This window comes from Ascaphus truei, chromosome 1, assembly GCF_040206685.1.
Source record: "Ascaphus truei isolate aAscTru1 chromosome 1, aAscTru1.hap1, whole genome shotgun sequence".
NCBI lineage: Eukaryota > Metazoa > Chordata > Amphibia > Anura > Ascaphidae > Ascaphus > Ascaphus truei.
The window spans coordinates 336918172-336923708 of NC_134483.1; positions in this window are offsets into that span (position 1 = coordinate 336918172).

Consider the following 5537-nt stretch of genomic DNA (forward strand, 5'->3'; position numbering starts at 1 on the left):
ATTCACTTAAGGTCTCCAGCACTTACCATTCCACTTACCTGTCTGACGGTCCAACGGGCTGACACACATAAAGAAACCTTTATGGGAACATTGCTCACTCTACACTTGTGAGTATCCAGCACACTGCACCTTGATATTTATCACATATAAATCACAATACTGCACCATCAGGGAATTTTCTTCTGTTTTTTACATGACATTGCGCTTCCTGATGATCTTCACTTCTTCATTGTTTCAGGAGCCGCAGTGACCCTGGTCCGACCTGATGTGGTCCGGCCAGAGGAATTGATCCCAGGCCCTGGGATGCAGATCACTGTGGCCGACGGAGAGCCACGTTTCCTGCAGGTGGCCCGCATCTTTTTGGACTGGGGGGTGGGCAAGGGTGTGCGGGAGGTGGGGGTTTTACCCAGTTTGGATGCCAACATTCTTTTGGGCAACGATCTGGGACCGATGACCTGCACCTTGATATTTATCACATATAAATCACAATACTGCACCATCAGGGAATTTTCTTCTGTTTTTTACATGACATTGCGCTTCCTGATGATCTTCACTTCTTCATTGTTTCAGGAGCCGCAGTGACCCTGGTCCGACCTGATGTGGTCCGGCCAGAGGAATTGATCCCAGGCCCTGGGATGCAGATCACTGTGGCCGACGGAGAGCCACGTTTCCTGCAGGTGGCCCGCATCTTTTTGGACTGGGGGGTGGGCAAGGGTGTGCGGGAGGTGGGGGTTTTACCCAGTTTGGATGCCAACATTCTTTTGGGCAACGATCTGGGACCGATGACCTGCACCTACGACCGTGTGCCCCAGCCCGCTGCAGTAGCGGCGATTACCAGGAGCCAGACCGTGGCAATGCCGGCGGCGGCCGCTCCAGTCCCCCAGCCTTTGGGACCAACGTTAGCGGAGGGCACAGAGGAGCCCGGGGAGGTAAGCCAAGATCAGTTGCAACCACAGGCTGACTTACTGTTTCCCCTTACCTTGTCCCCTTCCCCTGACAATGACATGACTGGGGGGTGGCCAGACTTAGGGAGCCCAGTTTAGGGAGGCAGTGAAGGCAGACCCTACCCTGGCCGGCGTGAGACTTCGGGCGTCCGAATCTCAGGCAGGGGAGGGCACTGAGCGCTGCCTATGGCATAAGGGACTCCTATACAGAGAAGAAGGGAACCCGGGGATAGAGAAGGAGTTGACCGGTAAGCGACAGCAAGTAGTGCCCCAGGGGTACCGACAGCAACTGTTACAGGTAGCTCACTCTATTCCGTTAGCGGGACATCAGGGGGTCACCTTGACGCGAGCCCGGTTATTGCATTGTTACTACTGGTCGGGGGCATCCCGAGACGCGAGCAATTTCTGCCGCTCTTGTGATGCCTGCCAGCGAGTAGGTAAGGTGGGCGACCGTGTGAAGGCACCCCTGAGACCCCTACCGATAATAGGGGAACCCTTCCAGAAGGTAGCAATGGACCTGATAGGACCCCTCATGATTCCTAGCAGGTCAGGGAAGCGCTACATCCTCACGGTGGTGGATTTTGCCACCCGGTACCCTGAGGCAGTAGCGCTTGGCACCCTAAGTGCCAAAACAGTGGTAGCAGCTTTGCTGAACGTTTTTGCTAGGGTAGGTTTCCCTAGTGATATCCTAACCGATCAGGGGTCGCAGTTCATAAGTGAACTGTTACATTGTCTCTGGGATGCCTGCGGTGTACAGCACCGGCGCACTACCCCTTACCATCCCCAGACAAACGGATTATGAGAGGTTTAACGGGACCCTGAAGCAGATGCTTCGGACCTTTATACAGTAGAGGCGGAGGGGAAAGACTGGGAGATTCACCTGCAGCACTTGCTGTTTGCCTACCGAGAGGTACCGCAAGAATCTACAGGCTTCTCCCCCTTCGAGCTACTATATGGCCGCAGGGTACGTGGACCTCTGGACCTCTTCCGTGAGGGATGGGAAGGGGAGACTACCGCTACTGATGCTTCAGTGATCCAGTATGTGGTAGATCTCAGAGACCGGTTAGAGATGCTCATGGGGGTGGCCCAGGACCACCTCCGGGCTGCTCAGACCAAGCAAAAGCAATGGTATGACCAGCAGGCCCGTAGCAGAGAATTCATCCCAGGACAGCAGGTACTTGTTCTCAAACCCACTCAGGAGAACAAGCTGATGGCTGCCTGGTCGGGACCGTACTCGTTTATCCGAAAGGTGAATGAGTGCAACTATGTTGTACAGGTAGTGCCTGAGAGGCACAAGACATACCATATCAACATGTTGAAAGAGTACAGAACACTGAGTAAGGGAGCAGTGCTGGCCATTTGTAGCCCACTGCTGGAGGATCCGGCGAGCAATGCTCTGCCTGATCTCCTAGGGTAGGCAAAGCAAGGAAACACTGTTGAGCAGGTAGAGATAGGGGCACAGTTGAGTGCTAGGCAGAAAGGAGAAGCCAGGGACATGCTAGCTCAGTATAGCGCCCTCTTCACTGACATGCCAGGGACCACACATCTCACCAAACACCCAGTACACACAGGGGACCTGCAGTCTCTGCATAAGCACGCTTATAGAGTGTCAGCAGAGGTCAAGACCAGTATGGAGAGACAGATTGAGGAGATGCTGACCCTAGGGGTAATTACTCCGTCCCAGAGCCCTTGGGCAAGTCCAGTAGTCCTAGTTCCTAAAAAGGACAAGACCACCAGGTTTTGTGTGGACTACCAGTTGCTCAACGCTGGGACGGTGTCAGGTGCTTACCCCATGCCCCGCATGGATGAGTTACTAGATAAACTCGCGGGGGCAAAGTATCTGACCACCATGGATTTAAGCAAAGGCTATTGGCAAATCCCACTGACCCTGGAGGCTAGGGAGAAGTCAGCATTCATCACTCCAAGTGGCCTCTATGAGTTCTTAGTGATGCCATTTGGGATGAAGAATGCCCCGGCTACCTTCCAACGCCTGGTCAATAGGTTACTGGAAGGGATGCAGAGCTATGCCAGGGCCTACTTAGATGACATTGCTGTCTTTAGTAATTCCTGGGAATCCCACATAGGACATGTAGCTGCGGTGCTGGATAGGATCAGGGAGGCTGGGCTTACCTTAAAACCCACTAAGTGTATGGTAGGGATGGCAGAAGTCCTGTACTTAGGGCACAGGGTGGGTGGAGGGCACCTCAAGCCAGAGCCAGCCAAGGTAGAAGCCATAGTTGAGTGGCCTGTTCCAAAAACCAAGAAACAGGTCACGGCCTTTTTGGGCACCACAGAGTACTATAGGAAATTTGTCCCACAGTACAGCGCCCTGGCCAAACCCCTGACTGATCTGACCAAGAAGCAACTGCCTTGGCTTATTACCTGGTCTCCTGCCTGTGAAACTGCTTTCCAGGCCCTGAAAACTGCGCTTGCTGGAGCCCCTATACTGGCTGCTCCAGACTATACCAAGCATTTTCTCATACAAACTGATGCCTCAGACTTTGGTGTGGGGGCTGTGTTGAGCCAGGTGGGGGACGACGGCCAAGAGCACCCTGTGGTGTATCTAAGTCGCAAACTGCTCCCCAGGGAAGTGGCATATGCCACCATTGAGAAGGAGTGATTGGCCATTGTGTGGGCACTCAAAAAGCTCCAACCCTATGTCTATGGGAGGGCTTTCACGGTCATCACAGACCACAACCCCCTGAGTTGGCTCCAGAGGGTATCAGGGGAAAATGCCAAACTGCTGAGATGGAGCTTGGCTTTGCAAGAATTTGAATTTACCATTCAACACAAGAAGGGCAGTGAAAACAGCAATGCTGACGGACTTTCACGCCAGGACTATTCCTCTGAGACTGAGTTCATTATTGGTGCCAGCAGTGTCCCACTCCCCGTTAGGGCCAGTGGGCCACAGGTCACCCATTAAGAAGGGGAGGTGTAGAGGGAGAAAGGGGGTGGCCCGGGATTAAAGGGGTTACACCCCATTTGGCCATTCCCTGACCTCACCCGGGAGTCAAAGGGTTACCTGGGCTAAGACCCAGAACAGTGATTTAACCCCTGTAATGACATGTGCATGTGTATTCCCCTGTTCCCCTGTTCCATTGTAATGTTTTATGTTTAATACTGTGTCCCAAGGTATGGACAAAGACTCAGAGGAATTCCTTTGCATACCAGGATAGCAGATGGCCCCAGAGGCATCCCAATGTCTAGGATTTAAGTATTGTTCAAAGGGTCTTGTCACCCTCCCTGATGATTTAAGGGCGGAGGAGGCTCAAACCAGAGCAGTCTCCAAGTGTCCCTGTTATCACCTTCCAACAAAGGTTATCTTGCTAGAGAGCCAGATGGGTAGACTGGCTGGCATTCCATTTGCCTATGGGGGGCTACAGAAATGAGACCCCAGAGTTCTACTGCGCATGTGCCAGCTAGCAGGGGGGCCTGTCCTAAAATGTGTTCCCCCATCAAAGATTGGCTGGAGATAATTGAACACCAATCACAGGTACTTCAGGTTAAGGATAGAGGGACAAAAGGTTTATAAACTGCTGTCCACCCATATATCCTTTGTTAGTCTTTGTTAGTCTTCATTGAGTCTTCATTCGTGCTGCGTTTGCTGATATGGTTACCTGATATCACCTGAATGATTACCTGATTGCTGAAGAGAAATGCTACATCTAACTTCTCATTCCCCAACCCCTAAGTAAGTGTACTTCTTGTCTGTTACTGTATTATTCATGTGTTCACCTATCCTAAGGAATAAAATCACTTTATTATATCTAAGACTCGTTTCAGTTCAAACCCAGTTATTTTTGTGTAATATTAATGCACCTGTGGAGGCTATCGTCACAGTTTGTAAACCACAAGAGTTTTAGAGGAAAGCTTGAAGGCCATGTTCTTTGCCTGGTTGTTGTATATTATCGTGGAGAAAGAGCCAGGTATGCGTCATCCTTAGTAATAACTCGCCTGAAATGCCATATACTGTTTATGGATATTTTGCAATTGAATATCTGCTTATAACAAGAGATCAACATAAAGAAGGAACAAATAACCTTTTGTGTGTGTTTCTTTTCACCCTGTAGAGCCCCAGATCATTTTTGAAGACTTCTATATCTTGTATTTTTGTTTACCCTTATATTTAATCACTTGATATCAAGACGCCTTTTGTCACCTGCACTAGAAATACGTTTTAAGTGGGTGGCTTGCACATTAAAAAGAACACATTTTCTTGGTGATATTACCACACGTTTGTCATATTGCAGGTGGATGACCCAAGGCCAGTGTGTCCATCCTGTCGATTTTGAGTCTGTTAGGTTGTGTTTGTTTCTTTGAACATAACTTCCCATTTCATTGCCATAATCAACAGCTCTTCTTATCTCTCCTCACTAGGTAAGTACTGGAGGCAGAATGGGTAGCTCTATTGTAGCAGAGCAACTACTAACTCTGGTAAGTACCCACTGTTGTGAAACCTCAACTTTTAGTATATCAGATGCATATATCTTGTGTATATATATATATCTTGAAAAGTAGTCAACTATATAAAATAGTAACAAAACTAATAGTGCTGTTATATAATTTGTAGACAGAATATTCACAATTCCCCAA